Source organism: Budorcas taxicolor, chromosome 2 (assembly GCF_023091745.1).
Source record: "Budorcas taxicolor isolate Tak-1 chromosome 2, Takin1.1, whole genome shotgun sequence".
NCBI lineage: Eukaryota > Metazoa > Chordata > Mammalia > Artiodactyla > Bovidae > Budorcas > Budorcas taxicolor.
This window is the reverse complement of record NC_068911.1, coordinates 99,065,397-99,084,627: the sequence shown is the minus strand read 5'-3', so window position 1 is coordinate 99,084,627 and position 19,231 is coordinate 99,065,397.

Here is a 19,231-nt window from a genome sequence, read left to right as displayed (position 1 = left end):
AAGATTGCCGGGAGAAACATCACTAACCTCAGACAGGCAGATGACATCACCCTTACGGCAGAAAGTGAAGAGGAACTAAAAAACCTCTTGATGAAAGTGAAAGAGGAGAGTGAAAAAGCTGGCTTAAAACTCAAGATTCAAGAAAACAAGATCATGGCATCTGGTCCTATCATTTCATGGCAAATAGATGGCAAAACAGTGGAAACAATGACAGACTTTATTTTCTTGGGCTTCAAAATCACTGCAGACGGTGTCTGCAGTCATGAAATTAAGACACTTGTTCCTTGGAAGAAAAGCTATGACCAATCTAGACAGCATGTTAAACAGCAGAGACATTACTTTGCTAATAAAGATCTGTCTAGTCAAAACTATCTGTTTTTGTTTTTGTTTTTCATTAGCTATGTATGGATGTAAGAGTTGGACCAAAAAGAAGGCTGAGTACCAAATAACTGATGCTTTTGAACTGTGGTGTTGGAGAAGACTCTTGAGAGTTCCTTGGAATGCGAGGAGGTCCAGCCTGTCAATCCTAAAGGAAATTGGTTCTAAATACTCATTGGAAGGACTGATGCTGAAGCTGAAGTTCCAATATTTTGGCCACCTGATGCAAAGAACTGACTCATTGAGAAAGACTGATGCTGGGAAAGATAAAAGGCAGGGGGAGAAGGGGATGACAAAGGATGAGATGGTAGGATGGCATCACTGACTCAATGGACATGAGTTTGAGCAAGCCTTGGGAGATGGTGATGGACAGGGTAGCCTGGTGTGCTGTAGTCCATGGGATCACAAAGAGTTGGACAAGACTGAGCTACTGAACTGAACTAATTAATAACAAACAGTAGCCTTGCATTAACTTAATTAAAAAACAACAACAACAACACAAAGTTTTGACAACAAAGAAAATGCACATTCTCCTTTGCAAGTATCTAGTACTTGACACTGGCGCCTCTCATAGGCACCTTTCACTCCAAAGATACAATGTTTCACAATTAAAGACTATTGCTAATGAAGCAAACAATATTATTAGTGGTACTACCAAATACTCTGAAGTTTATTTACTTTATGTAAATGAAGTCTTGAAAAGGTTTTCAGGACTTTTTTTTTTTTTTAATTTGTGTGTGTGTGTGTGTGTGTCACAATGGGGACAAAACAGCCCAGAATAGTATTATTTGACATTTTAAGCCCATGTTAAAATTAATAGAGTAAATCAAGACTTCGTTTATGAGAGGAACAGTACAAGAAAACACCAGGTTTGTCATATTTGTTTTAATCTTCTAAATATCAATACTCATAACCTATACTTTAGTTATTTTGTAAATATCACATCCTGATGCAAAGAGCTGACTCACTGGAAAACACCCTGACACTGGGAAAGATTGAGGACAGGAGGAGAAGGGGGCGACAGACGGTGACGAGTTGGATGGCATCACTGACTCAGTGGACATGAGTCTGAGCAAACTCCAGGAGACAGTGAAGGACAGGGAAACCTGGCGTGCTGCCATTCACGGGGTTTCAAAGAGTCAGACACGACAGTGACTGAACAACAACAACAAATATCACAGTAGCAAAATCGCCTCCATAAGTAACACAGAATCAAGTTTAACCTCTTGCTCCAAGAAAGTTTTATGTATTTTAATTTGATGCTTATAATTTGGTGTTAGTCCTAATTGGAGTATAGTGTCCTGTAAAGAACCTCTAATGATATATGATTGCTCATAAAATATTAGTAGTTCTATGGAATGTTGCAATGATATTTAACAATCAAAAGAGAATACAATAAAAATTAACAAATTTCCTAAGTTTTACTTTGTTCAAGGTAGAAAAAAAGTATACTATCTATTTTCAAGTAAGGATGAAGAACATTTAAATATTCTCAATCAGGTGACCTTTTGTTTCACTGCACGATATTTGTCCTTGTTAAGCCCTAGTGCCAGAAGATTATTGCATTTTAAAGCTATTTCAAGGCTAAAAATATTCAGAATTTCTACTTCATAAAAATGTAAATTTGCATAAAGTGATTTACACTCTTAGAACACAAGGAGCATGAAACTAGATTCTTTTTATTACATTAGGACTTGTGAATGTCAGATCAGAAGTGTATATTTTGATTACTATTTTTATAGGAATATAATGAAAATTCACTAGATAGTTCATACACTTAAGAAAAGCAGGCCAATTCTAGACAATTAAACCATCTTTCTTTGTTTTTCAACATGAACAGGAAAAAAAAATAATGAATAAAATGGACTCTAAAATGAGCTCTTTAAAACACAATGTTAAAACAACAACAACAACAATAAAGTACTTTTCAATTAATGGATAGCATAACCATAATCTCTTCAGTGTTTACAGTTGAAAAGTTAATCATATAAATTTTAAACACTTACATTTTATTTATTTTTTTTTTTGCTTTGTTTTGAAAAAGGTCAGTAGTTTGTATAAGAGGTCACTTTTGCTGTTAATGGCACACACTCAAAGGAACTAAGTGAACTTAAGTGTGACATTCTATGTACATACCACAGTTGGACTTTGATTTTTGCAGGTTGTAGTTAATTCTATAGAATATTTTCTCATTAAATCAGGTTAAAAGTACTTAATAACAAGATTTCCTAATTTTATTTTGCTGTGTGTAGGCAACCATGCTAAAGATCTGTGGAGATCAGTCACTGATGGTGCAAAAAGTCAGCATATCACGTGAGAAAGATTATACCTGCCCAACTGCAAACGCTTGTTCTAGGCCTTTCTTTCAACAATCTCACTATCAACCCCAATGTCAGACTTGAACTAGAATTTACCATAGCTTCTGATTTGAGTGTTTACACTTATCCATACTTGATTATACAGAATGAATTGACCAAATAAATATAATTATCTCCTCTCCAACCCAAGGCTAGTGTTGCACATTGGCCTATGTCTACTTTTGGCATGATTCCTCGTTTCTTGATATTCAGCTTAATTCTTCATTGCATCGCCTTGTAGTGACTTTGTAACTCAGTTCACCAGCATGAATTGATTTGTTTAAGTTCTCACATACTCGCTCTTTTTAAGAAGGTGATTTCAACTGTCTCTCTGGAGTGAAGATTTCAATCAAGCCATGTGCTTACCAAGAGCAAGTGCACTGTAGAACATGGCAGATCAGATCTTTGATCCATTCTGCAAAAACACTCTCTTGGGGTAAAATCAGCTAACTCATGCCTGAGAGGGTGGGCCAATGATTGGGTATAAAGGGAAGACATTCCCTCTTCTAAGATCATTCACCTGTTAACATGAGACAGCTAAAGGCACAATATCTTAAATCAGTGAATGGATCTCTTAAGAGTGAAATTCCAGGCATTATGGGAAGATGAAGAAAAGACAGTTTGAGGCTGAGATGCTGAGTTAGTAGATAATTCTCACACCTCATGTAAGGAACTATTTAGCTCCTTCTGTTGTGTGCCAGTCTAGCCCTGCCTCTCTACAGGATTTTATGTGCCTATCAAGTAGATACTTGGACCCTCTTCGTCTTCTAGAGTGGGAATCCATTTTATAATAACAGCTATTGCTTCTCTCTAACAAGAATTTCATATAATATGCATTTTGGGATACATTTTCAATCATTTAACAAAACAGAATATGCCCAGATATGATGAGCTGAATACAAATTCCATTTTGGTCCATGCTGTCAGGCATCTGTGATAAAACAGTACATGACTGTTTTTAGCATCACACTGCAGCTGTGAATGGAAGAGGTTTAGATACTAGGCTCTGCTGCAGTATAGCTTAGCCCATGTCATGGTATGCTAGGAAGTAAGCATTTATAAGGAGAAGATAATCATTTGGTACAACTATCAAATTGAAATTAGTTTCTGATTGTAATGGCATCAGAAAGATGGTATAGTCAGTTCTTTTATTTCCTATTTATTTCCTATTTGCCAGTTGTTTGACTCTCTGTGACCCCAGGGACTATAGACTGCCAGGCTCCTCTGTCCACGGGATTCTCTAGGCAAGAATGCTGGAGTGGGTTGCCGTGCCCTCCTCCAGGGGATCTTCCCAACCCAGAAATCGAACACAGGTCTCTCACGTCTAACCTGCATTGGCAGGGAGGTTCTTTGCCACTAATGACCCCATAGATAGATAAATAGATACACACTAATGAAAACATTTGCAACCAATACATATTTACTGAAGTAACCAAAATATTCTTGAAGGTATTACAATTGAGAATTGAGGGAAAAAATTATGTTTTCAAAGTACTAGACAAAGCATATATTAAGCCTAAGACAAACATACCTTTCTGATTTTATCTGGCATAAAGTCACTGGGTCTTTGAAAACATTTGCTTCATCTTTTCTGATTACTGAGCCAGAGTAGAAAGGTTCTCTGAACTCAGAGAGTACCAGAATATTCTCACATCCCAAAGCCATCCAGCAGCTCAATCACAATCCATAGACTTCATAGTCACTGCTACAACATCAGATGCTCCCTCTATGGGGTTTCTCAGAACATGGCAATGGTCCAACAGACCTCTATTCTAGTGGTAGTTAAACTTCTTTCTCTCCCCTTATAGGTAGGTCATTACCGAGTATCGAGCAGAGTTCAAGGGAAATATGTATAACTGATTCACTTTGCTGAACAGCAGAAACAAAGACAGCATTGTAAATCAACTATACTCCAATAAAATTTTTTAAACTCCTTTCTCAGCTAAGCCTAACATTTGAAAAACTTCAACAATTTAGGGCATTGGTTTTTAATTTCAGCCTGTAGAAATATCTGGAAGATGTGTTTAATCAGAGATTGCTGAACCTATCCCAGAGTTTCTTATTCAGTAGATCAAGAAACCTAGTAGATAAGCCACCCTCAAAATGATGGGGTCCTAACACTCCTCAAGTGATTCTGATGCTTCTGGTTAAGGGATCAGATCTGAGGAATTTAAGTTCCATAAGACTAAGTTTCTTTAACTTCCTTCACTTTCCTTGTGTGCTTATCAGGTCAAGTCAGCTGAACTCTTTTTTTGTCTTTCTCTAATTTGTATTTTGTTCCCAAGCCAGAGAATTTTACAGAAAGAAACAAGCAAAAAAAAAAGAAAAAATACCCTAAACCCTTATTTGTTTTGTTGTTTGCTTGACCTTCTACCAATTCATATTAACTGAATTCTCTAGGTTCTCATTGCTACTCTGTAATCTGTTTTTCCCTATTTGATAAATTGTAATTCTTCTGATTGTTTTTTTGTTCAGTCACCCAGTTGTGTCCAACTCTTTGCAACTCCATGGATGGCAAGATGCCAGGCCTCCCTGTCCCTCACCATCTCCCAAAATTTGCCCAAGTTCATGCCCATTGCATCAGTGATGCCATCCAGTTATCTCATCCTCTGATGCCCTCTTCTCCTTCTGCCCTCAATCTTTTCCAGCATCGGGGACTTTTCCAATGAGTCAGCTATTGACATCAGATGACCAAAATACTGGAGCTTCAGCTTCAGCATCAGTCCTTCCAAGGAGTATTCAGGGTTGAATACTTCTTATAAAATCTATGCCTGCTTCCTGAATTCATATTTAGATGTTTCATTTTTTCACTCAGTTATTTAACAGTTATTTATAAAGTACCTACTAAGCAGAGATAAATATAATACAAATAGTATTTCTACTATAATAGGTTTTTTTTTACATTTCAATTGAGAACAATAAAACCAAAAAAAAAAATAAGTTAAATATAATGCTAGGTAGTAATTTTCATGAAGAGGAAAAAGCAGGAAAATGGATGTTTGTTGATATGCTTTTAACCGTTCACACTTTTTCCTAAAATAAATTTCCTATTTCTATTACTGGGAATCGTTATTATCCTGTCAGTCATGACCTACTCTCAAGCCTCCAATCCCAAACACATCCCCAACTCAGTTAGTCAGCCAGCATGTAATTTCTACTTCCACATAATATTTTATATCTGACTTTATATAATCATTTTTGGTCAATTTTTTGTAATCTTTTTCAAGAAACTGTTTATTAGCTAACCTTTGAACCACAGTTTTCTGCAGGATGTACTTACCAAAACAATGCTTTAGGATCATGGTCCTACCCATCAGTGTATCAACTCTATAAGGCAAGTACATACACCATTTCTACTTAGAAATGAGAAAACACAATATTTAACTGAGCCATAGTACTTTGAATCCAGGTAACATGATATTAGAACCTAAGCTTTGAACAATAGTATATGTGGTAATAACTGATTAAAAAGTGCAGTACAAATGCTAAGACAGTAGAAAGAGCTGGGCATTAACTCCTCCCAGAGGACTTGGGGAGGTTTTACTAAACAGGGGGTTTCTACAGGTAGGTCATGTGTTACTTGGTAACTTTACTGTGTGTGTGTGTGTGTGTGTGTGTGTGTGTGTGTGTGTGTGAAGTCGCTCAGTTTTGTCTGACTCTTTGCAACCCCGTGGACTGTAGCGCACTAGGCTCCTCCGTCCATGGGACTCTCCAGGCAAGAATACTGGAGTGGGTTGCTGTTTCCTTTTCCAGGGGATCTTCCCGACCCAGGGATCGAACCCAGGTCTCCTGCATTGCACGCAGACGTTTTAACCTCTGAGCCACCAGGGAAGCCCTGTACCTTAAGTTAAATTCCTTAAAGAAGACCAACCACCTCCTCAAGGAGGAATGACTTCCATATAGTGAGTGTAACAAATATATTGATTCATTGATTTGTTAATTAATTTCTAATAATATCTAAATAGAAAAAACTATGATACTTTATACCATGATGAGAAACATGCTTCATTTTTTTGAGTGGATGGCTAAAGTAGATATAGAATTATAATCATAATACAGACAGATAGATTCAATTTATTGCCTGGCATCTTTCATAAATTTTCACTATCCATTGCCTACATTTCTGTGTAGAGTGAACCCAGTAACCCCAGCTCCCACAAAGGTGAGAAGAGACGCAAAGGAGGCATTGACTAGATCTGATGGTTATTTGGCCCATGGAACATATTAAAAGATAAAAAAAGATCAACATTTCAAAACCCTGTTCAAAGATACCTTCATGCTTTATTTTTGCCTATTTCTTGGAACTGTCAAGCCACTGCCACCTTTAAAGCACAGCGACAGCTGTGCAAACTTTGGTAGAAGTTGATTTACATTTTTACTTCCATTTTAAACTTAAATAACACATCTGTTAAGATATGAGTTTTATGCCCGTACTTCAATCAAGTTGTACCATTTTTCTCTCAGCTTATATGAAGAACCACATTGACACACTGAAAAGAAAAACTCAATGTCGCGTTCATTGTTTCAAAGGGTAGTTCCAGTGACTGGGCCTGCCAGGTGATGTCATGACAGTTACATTCCTGAGAGAATGAAGCTGTGTGATAAATAAAACCTTGAGTATTTTCCAAATCATCATTTCTGATGAAATATGTTAGAATACAAGTACACATACATAATTTTTCCATCCCAAGGAAACTCTAGTTAATAAGCTATGTTCAATTAGGTAAATTTTCTGAGAAACTAACTTAAAACCCTTTTTCCCAGATGGTGAAGTAAATTGGCATTTATGTTATAGCTAAATGAATAAAAAGTCTTCAGGCAGTAAAGACTATGTTTTGGTAGGAATGGGGAGACTGCTACATTCTGAAGGGTACAGCCCAATCTTAGCTTCAACGACAATATTGCAGACAAGATTACAGCAAATAGCTTGGATATTTACGTAAAAATGTAAATATGCTTTTGTTTTCAAATATGTAGCTCCTGTGGCTGTTGGGGCCAGGAGTAGGTTATTTTTCACATTTTCTCATGGTACATCTTGTCCTCCTCAAAAGAAGAATTGCCTTTCTCCTATGACAGGGAGAGAGAAACATGAGCACAGAGCCAAAATTTCTCAAGTTGACAGCAAATATGACTTTTATGGGTTCTACAAGAATATGATCTATTCACTTGTAACAGCTAGAAAGATTTTGTAATTCATACCAGATTGTGAAAGGTCACCCTTGCCTGGATGAAACAGATGAGGGGAATTTGCATGTGCTTTGTGTGCAGAGTATGAGTAACATATATCTGACCACGTGAACAATGCTTCCCACAGAGACTGGTCAGATTTCTGTATTCATCCACTGTTGATGCATATATCTGAATTCCAGAATTTAAAAGACCCCCAAGGCTGTCCAGTCCAATCTTTTCATTTTATAAATGGAGAAATTCAGATTTGTAAGGTTACTCCTTTTCCAAATGCTATGCTAGAAATACGTGGAAAAGCAAATATGAGAATCCAGCATTCCTCATTTTTTTACATTTCCATTATACTTGCATGACATATATTGATAGCCTATAAATATGGAGATTGCATAGTAAATGTAAGAAGGAGGATATATTTTCACCTTTCTCTTGTCAAGAGAATGGGACAAAATACATGAATGGCTTGTCTGCCACACCATGAAACTGACTAATAGTAGCTGACCTTTATCAAGTGCTTGTTATGTGCCTGACTCTGTTCTAAATCTCTCATATGCATTTATTCATCTATTCCTCCAATAACCTATAGAAATAAATAACATTATTTCCAATTTTTAGATTTACAAAAGGGAGGGGCACACAGGCTACATAATGTCCTCAAAACACATAGCTTAGAAGTAGTGGAGAGTTCGCGTTGTTAATAGTTATGTAGCATTCTTCCTAGTACCTTTGAAATAAATAGCAAGAATCACAACATGTCTTTCATGCACTTTTGCTGTACTTTTGCTCCTTGACAGACAGTAGCTGTTTTTTCAGAAGTCTAGGTTGGATTATGTAGATGGGTAAGTGTTTTAGTGTTTGACTCATTATTTCACTGTTGGTTGACACTGACTGAGTGGATTATGCCTCATTGTATCACTCTTAAAACACACAACTTTAAAAAATAAAAATTAATCTTAAACTTAGAAATCTATTTAATTGTTTTGATCATTAATTACTGAGTCCCTATTATCTCAAAGGTTCAGTCTTAGTCCATGAGCAAAAAACAAAGAGTACTCTGGTCTGAAAGGAGAAGGGCAGAGGGGATATTTTGCCTGGTTCACTTTTTAAAACTTCACACCCAGTAAAACTCTGTCTTTTTGGTGTACAGTTCTATGAAATTGCCAAACGCCCAGTGTTGTGCTATGCAACCAGATTAAGTAACACAATCAGAATAAGTAACAAATCTATTATCTATATTTGTTTTGCCTCTTTGTAGTCAGCACTTCTGGTGCCCCAACTCCTAGAAAACACTGAATAGTTAAAATATTAACAAAAAACAATGACGATATCACATTCTGGTGAGGACTTTAAGAAACTTTTCTGGAATTTTAAAAGTATAAGTGAATAAATGTCCAAGTCTTACTGATTTTATGTATCTCAGAAATTACTAATGACTTATTTTTAGAATGACACAATCATAGAATGACTGAGCTGGAAAAGATAAAATACATTCACTCTCAGTTTATTTTCTTATACAAATTAACAAACTTAGGTTCAGAAAGGTGAAGGAGAGACAAGTTTAAAAAAAAAAAAAAAAGCATTTGGTTAAAAAAATGCAGGGAGGCAAAAATGAAACACCTGTGCCTTAGTCCAGAACTGTTTATTACTCTGGAAATGTCTCTCATTTTCAAAGCTCTCAACTCCCAATATATTTCCACCATATTTGAAGCTCTAGAAATCCTATATTATTTTTCTTTGATATTTTTAATTACCCACAGCATCTTTTTTATAAACTCTAATCCATATTCCCATAACTGTAGACACCTGTTGGTTGTCCTATTTGCATTTTTCCTTTTTTTTTTTTTTAAACTAGTTCATGTAATTAATTTATGTCATGAAAGGAAGATTAAAAAGGCTGAATGTATTAGAGCTTGGTATAAGGACTTCACTCAAATGACTAAACACTGACTTATTTAACTTTTTCCTTTTCTATCCATTTTAAACTCTCTTCCAATACCTTTGAAAATATTCATAAACAGTCCTTTATGGGAAAAAAATCTACATGTTCTATTTGTGCTTTGGTTTAATGTTTTAATTTCAAAGCATCTTTGTGGAGCATACATACATCTATATGTGTGTATTTCTCATGTGGACAGTCCTTGAAAGTGATAACTGGGTAGAATATAGCTCCATAAGTTCAGTTCAGTTCAGTTCAGTCGCTCAGTTTTGTCCAACTCTTTGCAACCCGATGAACCGCAGCATGCCAGACCTCCCTGTTCATCACCAACTCCCGGAGTTCACTCAGACTCACGCCCATTGAGTCAGTGATGCCATCCAGCCATCTCATCCTCTGCCATCCTCTTTTCCTCCTGGCCCCTCCCAGCGTCAGAGTCTTTTCCAGTGAGTCAACTCTTCGCATGAGGTGGCCAAAGTACTGGAGTTTCAGCTTTAGCATCATTCCTTCCAAAGAACACCCAGGACTGATCTCCTTCAGAATGGACTGGTTGGATCTCCTTGCAGTCCAAGGGATTCTCAAGAGTCTTCACCAACACCACAATTCAAACGCATCAATTCTTCAGCATTCAGCTTTCTTCACAGTCCAACTCTCATCCATACATGACCACTGGAAAAAACATAGCCTTGACTAGATGGACATTTGTTGGCAAAGTAATCTCTCTGCTTTTGAATATGCTATCTAGGTTGGTCATAACTTTCCTTCCAAGGAGTAAGCGTCTTTTAATTTCAGGGCTGCAGTTACCATCTGCAGTGATTTTGGAGCCCCAAAAAATAAAGTCTGACACTGTTTCCACTGTTTCCCCATCTATTGCCCATGAAGTGATGGGACCAGATGCCATGATCTTCATTTTCTGAATGTTGAGCTTTAAGCCAACTTTTTCACTCTTCTCTTTCACTTTCATCTATAGCTCCATAAGACATCTTGAATAAAACAGTTGAAATTATGTTTCTCATCAATGTTATGAAGATACACAAGAATAAGTTGTATTATAAAGCAGTCAATATTTACTTCTCATGTCCATTAAGGCAGAAAATGTGAATTGAAAAACCACTGCTAAACATATTAATGGTTGTAATTGAAGTAAATTTATGGGCTATATTATTGGAAGGCTTATATATTTAGTAATGATTTTCCTCCTTTGCTCATTATATAAAATTTTAAATGATAAATGGCCCTGAGATAGTTTTACTATTAAGTTGATACTGAGAAAGCAATGAAAATGAGATAGCTGATATCTGGGGGCTACAATATTATGAAGGAATATTATGGAAAGAAGCATAAGCATTAGAGGTATAAGGCAATTTAAATCCTGAATTACTGAATTTAACCTTCAGGAGCATGTATTAAAACCAGGGGCCCAACTAATAAAGGCATAGGATAGATTTGCATTGGGGATGGAGTCGGGTACAAGGAAAGGAGAGGAATGTTATTTGTGTAAGATTTTTGTTGAAAATGATATGCCTGGGACTCATGATCTAGAGAGAAATCACTCTTGATGGTGAGGGCAGGCATCGGTAATATTCATTATCTTGAAATGGGGACTGTTTTTTTCCTAAATATTTAGTATCAACCAGTGTCACTGAAGTAATTTAGCTTTTCCCAGCCACACGTTATTAGATATTTGAAGTCCAAATGTTCTTCAGTCCCATTCAAACCTATTTTTATCTCAGCTGATGTCACAATTTTGTTCTTATAGACTTGTCAAAGACAATTTTTTTTATGGTTGCAGCATAATTTCAAGCCTTTTGTGTTATTTCTTATCCCAACAAATATTTTCAGTATGAGTCATATACCTTAACTGCTTGTCATATATGTGCTTTTTACAAGTCAGCACACCAGTCTCTTATTTATTCTGCTTCTGTGTTAACTTTACCCAAGTCATAATGTGACTTTCTTTTTGTGTGTGTTTATAATGAAATAAATGTGCAAATGGTAAATAGACTGTCAGACACATCCCATCAAGTCACTGGAATAATTTGTATTCTCTTGTTATTGCTAAACTAAGAACATCTGGTAAAAGCAGATATATTTGGGGAAAAGCAGATTTTCCTTATTCATTGATAGGATTCACCCAGCGTATTGGCTTTCTAAAGAAAAATGACATATTGTCAACTGTTCTTCCCATTCCCCACAACTACTTTTCCAAATTTTCTTTCTTCCATTATTCAGCATCTGTTGCAGGTTGGATTGTGCACAAATCTTTATGTTGAAGCTCTAAACCCCAGTACCTCAGAAGGTGAACTTATTTGGAAATAGTTGCTGCTGATGTAATTGACTAAGTATGATGTCATACTGGAACATGGAGGACCCTTAATTAAATATAGCAGTATCCTTCAAAAAAGAATGTCATGTGAAGAGACAGGCAGGCCCACAGGAAGAATGCCTTGTGAAGACTGGAATTGCCCTACCACAAGTGAAGGAACTGCCAGACATCAGCAGGAAACTTGGAACAAGGAAACTTGCTAGAACTTTCCCTAGCACTGCTAGAAGGTGCATGAGCCTGCCAACACCTTGATCTTGGACTACTAGCCACAGAGCTATGAGAAGAAATTTCTGTTGTTTAAGCCACTCGGTGTATGGTACTTTGCTAACAGCATGCATATCAAACTAACAGAGCATTTAACCAAGATGCTGACAGAACTCAATTGTTAGGAACCAATTCCTCCATTTCCTTCCTGCCTGCCTATTGTATTATCTGTAGCTTGACCTGCTCTATTATCTATTTGGATGCTGGTGTTAATCCTTCTATCCCAGGAAGTCTCACCAAGACTACTCATTATCTCATCTTTTCCTATCAATTCCTGGTGGCTCAGCAGCAAAGAATCCACCTGCTAATGCAAGAGATGAGAATTTGATTCCTGGGTCAGGAAAATACCCTGGAGGAGGGCATGACAACCCACTCCAGTATTTTTGCCTAGGAAGTCCCATGAACAGAGGAGCCTGGCAGGCTATAGTTCATGGGATTGCAAAAGAGTCAGACATGACTTAGCAACTAAACAACAACAACAAATCCATCAATCCATTTATTCTTTCTGAATTATATATCACCAGTCTCTGAATCTCAGCTAACTCCTGACCCTCAGCCCAAAACTATGGTCAAGTGTTTGCCTATTTAACTGCTGGAGAGAGTGACCAAGTTTGCTGTTGCTTCTTTCCTAGCATTGTATGAAATATGGTCTTCAGCCTTCTTACTTTGGAAATTATTACCCTAAATATTAGCAGCCATGTGTAATTATTTAGCACAAAATATTTTAACCACCTTATTATTCTTTTTCTGTATTTTTCATCCCAAAATATATCTTTAGGTGATTTTTTTCTTCCTTCATTTTCTCTTTTTTATATTTTACAAAAATCACATCTACACATGAAGGGCTTTGAGCCTTACGCCCTGTGCTGTGCTGTGCTGTGCTAAGTCACTTCGTTCATGTCTGACTCTGTGTGGTCCTATGGACCATAGCCTGCCAGGCTCCTCTGTCACTGGGATTCTCCAGCCAAGAACTATGGAGGTGCCATGCCCTCCTCCAAACAATCTTCCCAACCCAAGGATTGAATCCATGTCTCTCAGGTCTCCTGCATTGTCAGGCAGGTACTTTATCACTAGCACCACTGGGAAGCCAAGACTCTCCTTTGTGCAGGACACTGAGGCTTCCTGGTGAAGAACCCATCCTGGGCCCACTCTCTTCAGCTCAGTGTGGCTAAGATACAGGCTGAAGACACAGGCGACAGAGGACTGGAGACAGCACGCCATGCTCTTTCTTTCCCGTTCTCTCAGGTGCTGGCTAACTCATAATGAGCCTCTTAAATTCTGACACTATTCTGCGTATGGTTCTGTCTGCCATTCTTCTTTAAGGAATACGTTCTTATCTGCCTCCCATAATATTGATACTGTGTACATTCGTGCTCAGTTGCAGCTGACTCTTTTGATCCCATGGACTATAACCCACAGGGCTCCTCTGTCCATGTAATTTCCCAGGCAGGAATACTGGAGTTGGTTGCCATTTCCTACTCCAGGGGATCCTCCTGATACAGGGATTGAACCCATGTCTCTTGTGTCTCCAGCATTGGCTGGCAGATTCTTTACCACTGCTCCACTACTTGCCCAGAATTCTCTCTCCACTTTAATTTTTTTTTTCTGTCCTTCCTTGTTACATCAGTTTCTCAGTCTTAAGTGAATATAAAAATCTCTCAGTTCCCTCCAGCTATGAGATCCAGCCACTATCCTTGGCTTACTGAGAATCATTATCCCCAGATGCCAAGATGTTGCTGACTTAAAATTCCTATAATTTGTGTGACATTTAAAAAATTTTGACATATAACAGTTTACAATAGTTAATGGGATCTTTTAAACTATACTCCTCCAGAAATAGTTTATTTTCCTGATTTCCACACCCCACATTTCTATCTTAAAAATGTCAGCCCTTTTAGTATTATGTTTGAACGTCTTACTGTTCTTACGTTACTTTCTCTGTAGTCCGTTGCTTCTGTTTCCATACACATTATTCTGGATTTCATTATTCCATGCAACCATTATGGATAGATATCCATGTATCCATATATGCCTATAGCTTTTTTTGAGTGCACTATTTTCTCCTAGATTTCATTCCTTCCCACCTTCCTATCTCCACACATTTTCTCTTTGCTGTCAAAGTAGAGATTGGTTATGATGTTAGCCTCATCCAAGCAATTAAATGGCCAGGAAAGGTTCACTTAATCCCAGCTCCTTAGGTGCAGTATAACTAAACCAATCTTGGTTGTTTCCTTCTCTTTCTATAAACTGGTTTAGGTTGGAGCCTGTGTCCCTGTCATGACAGTGAGATGAGATGTACTCTTTGAAGAAAGTGAAGAAGATTCCCACTGATAAAGTCAAATGGCAAAGTGGGATTACAGGAAGGTCAGATAATGAATTGTCAGGTTCCCAAACTTAAAATGCCTTGTTCTATAAAAATTACTCCTTTTATTGTTAAAACTATTTTATCTGGTGATCTATCACTAGTAGGCAAAAAGATAGCCCTCAGCCAGGATTCCTTCACCTGAGTTCTAGACTCATATCAAATATTCCTTTTCTGGTTTGATCCAGATACATCACATGTATCAAATATACATACTGTTTAATAGGTGGCGCTAGTGGTAAACAACCTGCCTGCCATAGCAGGAGGCACAAGAGATGCCAGTTTGATCCCTGGGTTAGGAAGATCCCCTAAACTGGAAATGGCAACCCGCTTCAGTATTCTTTCCTGGAGAGTCCCATGGACAGAGGAGCCTGTCAGGCTCCAGGCCATGGGGTCACAAGGAATCAGACACAACCAAAGCGACTTAGCACAGTACAGCACATAACACATTGTTCAAAAGAGAACTCATTTGGTTCCATCAACTCTGCCCAAATGTGGTTTGTGTGTTTGTCTTGAAATTATAGTCATTAATGTCCCCAAATCCACCGCATTCTATTGCATTTCCTAGGTGGCCACTGAGTCCTGATGATTCTACTTGCAAAATCTCTTGAATTAACCCTCCTTTTTTACAGTTTTACCTGGAATATTTGTGTTTTATTGTCACCCAGTTTTTGCTTATCTAATCAGATCTGTGCACTGCTTTCACAGTTACACTTCTCAAACATTGATAGCTTTAAAAAATCTTTATGCAAAGTATTATCAACAGTTCCTTTTTCTCTGTTGCCTTTTGAAATGAACTATTAATACTGAAATATCCAATTTGCTTATGAGCCTGCCATCTTGTTCAATCTCTAAGTGTATTCACATATACTCCAGCTATAGCTGTTTACTAATCATCCCCTAAATATGTTGTGGGAACAAATATGATTTTATTTTTTAGCTCTCTCTGCACATAAATCCTTCCTTTACTTTGAGCTGACAAAATCCATTTTCAGTGGTGCCTCCTGTGCAAACATTTTGGAACAGACTCCCTAGAAGTGAAATTAATAACTCTTTAGGGAAATGTCATTTCATTCTTGCTACAAGTGTATTATGTGTCATTTGTAGTTTTTAAATCTTAAGTGACTATCATTGTATTTTAAATGTTTTTGAATTGAACAATTTTGTTGATAACCTCTCAACAGATAGTAGGATCTTTATTATTCAAATATAAAATGATTACATTTTACATTCAAAGATTTAGGAGACCATATGTGAACTTTGTTGATGTTCAGTTGCACAGTCATTGCCGATGCTTCACAACCCATTGCAAGAAAGCACACCAGGCTTCCCTGGTCTTCACTATCTCTGGGAGCTTGCTCAAACTCATGCCGAATGAGTCAGTGATGCCATCTAACCATCTCACCTTCTGTCATTCCCTTCTCCTCCTGCCTTCAGTCTTTCCCAGTATCATGGCCTTTTCTAATGAGAGCTCTTCCCAACAGGTGGCTAAAGTATTGGAGCTTCAGCTTCAGCATCAGTCCTTCTAATGAATATTCAAGGTTGATTTCCTTTAGGATTGACTAATTTGATCTCCTTGCTGTACAAGGGACTCTCAAGAGTCTTCTCTAGCACCACACCTCAAAAGCATCATAATTCATAGAGCATAACATGGAAACATATTACCATACGTAAAATAGATAGCCAATGGGAATTTGCTGAGTGACTCCAGAAACTCAAACAGTTCTTTGATAACTGATTATTATCAAAATATGTCACCTCTTCTTAATATCCTCTGCTTTGGTTAAGTCCTTACCATTTCTGTCCTTTATTGTGCCCATCTTTGTATGAAATGTATGATCATGATCATAAGGGAATTGTTTTAGGTCATACTTTAATGGCCTATTGGTTTTCCCTACTTTTTTCAATTTAAGCCTGAATTTTGCAATAAGGATTTCATGATCTAATCCACAGTTAGCTCCCTGTCTTATTTTTGCTGACTGTATAGAGCTTCTCCATCTTTGATTGCAAAGAATATAATCAATCTTATTTTGGTATTGACCATCTGGTGAAGTCCATGTATAGACTTGCCTTTTGCGTGAACTTGCTGTAATATTAATCAAAATATTTATAATGCATAGCCACCCACACTATAGTAATAGAAGACTAGGGAATGCGTCATAAAATTACAGTAACTATAAGTTTAGCAGTGTTTATCAAACAGTAGCTTTTCAACAATTGTTTTTAATGAATTCTTTCAGATCTACATGTTAAATACACTGCATTTTGAAAAGCTCCAAATTATTAAGAAAATAATTTGTTGGTAGAATACAAATATTTGATACAGAAACACAAATAATCAAGGATGATTCAGGATGTTAAATTCATTTTATTCATTCAACAATCATTTAAAGTGGGAAGTGTCTATGGTAATATTCCTTTTCAGTGATATGGCACAGTGGTAAAGAATCTGCCTGCCAATGTAGAAGACCCAAGACATCAGTTCGATCCCTGACTTGGGAAGATCCCCTGGAGAAGGAAATGGCAACTCACTCCAGTATTCCTGTCTGGAAAATTTCATGGAGAGAGGAACCTAGCAGGCTACAGTCCATGGGGTCCCAAAGAGGCAGACAAAACTGAGCGACTGAGCATGCACGCACAGAAACCAACGAGGGGGCAAGTAATATTCAGCATTTTCTTCAGTTTGATTTGTTTTCCAAAGAAAAACATGCCAGTTACATATTAGTCACAAGAACTTTGATTCTAAAGTGAATTAGCTTCTCCATACAGCATGGCAGGACACCTATAATGGCTTCCTCCCCACTTTGGGTAATTTTGCAGGTGCTATATTGAGAACCACTGTGGCAATACTCCAGCCACTTCAAGGAATTTTTCTAGCCCAGGTGGTTCTTAAATTTGGCTGCTCATCAAAATCACCAGTGGAGCTTTAAAGAAATACAGGTGCAGGGGCCCCAATTATTAAGGGAAGTTGATTTCAGTATTCCTAAGTAATAGAGCCCAATCATTTGTAGCGTTAAAACCTCCAGAGATGCTTCTAATCTGTAGCTTGCATTGAAAACCACTGTAACATTTCACCTTGACATCCCAGACTTCCTTTTGAAGTATCCTTTCTTTATCATAATATGTGGTCAGAGTCACCCATTGCTTATAGGCTTTGTTTCTGTAATTCATAGTTAAGATTAAATTGTTTGGGTGACAGTTTCATCTGCAGATTTTGTCTTTCAAATGTCCTTTAATATTTTGCTCTGTAATCCACAATCCAATGGCATCTTTTTCCCAAATCAATTCCCAAATAACAAAATATCACCCAAGGAACACAGCCGTAGACCATCCCTTGATAATATTTCCTTTCTAGTCTGCCCTCATTAGAAGCAAATGTGGTGAGCTTATAACCTTTCAAAATTTGTTATTCTCTGCTCAGGGCCTATATAGGTGAACTGTCATCAGACAAGGAGAAGCCCAAGCATTTCAAGGCCAATTTAAGAATGAGAATTATGTGTCAACCATGGCATTTTAAAACATAACTCTCAGTTAATAAAGATAGAGAGAGAGAGGTAGTCTAGAGGCTCGATCTTATAAAAAATATTTTTGAAGAACTTCATTTATTTTCTGTTCCTCTATGGATACTTAATCTCTTACTACTACATTTATTAGTTTCTCCCCTATTTATAATGTCTAAGTTCCTATTATTATTTATACTCAATTGCAAAATGGTATGAAGTCTAAAGGGATTCTGAGGTGGTGCTAGTGGTAAAGAACCTGCCTGCCAATGCAGCAGAAGTAAGAGACATGGGTTTGATCCCTGGGTTGGGAAGATCCCCAGGAAGAGAGCACAGCAACCCACTCTAGTATTCTTGCCTGGAAAAATCCTATGGATGAGGGAGCCTGGCAGGCTACAGTCCATGGGGTCACAAAGAGTTGGACACGACTGAAGTGACCTAGCACACACACACATGAAATCTAAAAGATGCAAAAACTTATTTCGTATTAAAATTCTCACTAACCCCAAAAATGTTGGAAGACTAACAGCTTCCTTATAATCTTATAAATTAAAATGAGTTTCACAATTCACATATTAAATTTTCTTTTGCTAAAGTAATAGCCGCTATATTTAAAATGCATGCCACTCTTTTCATGGGTTAGTTGTGCAGTTTGTAAATTTTCACAGAAACAACATACACATAACAAGTACCTTGGCAAAGTCTTTGATACATCTGTTTTAATCGTGCATATTCAAAGTGCTGAATTTGCTAAGTATTATGTACAGTCATGTTTCCCTAATTTTTTAAAAAAATCAAAGATAAAGATTCCTAACCTGTTGTGATACTTGTACGTTCTGCAATATAAATTGGCACAATATAGATTCACAGATTTTTTTTTTTTAATACAAGGACATATTTATACTGATAAACTGTGTTTGCTAGCTT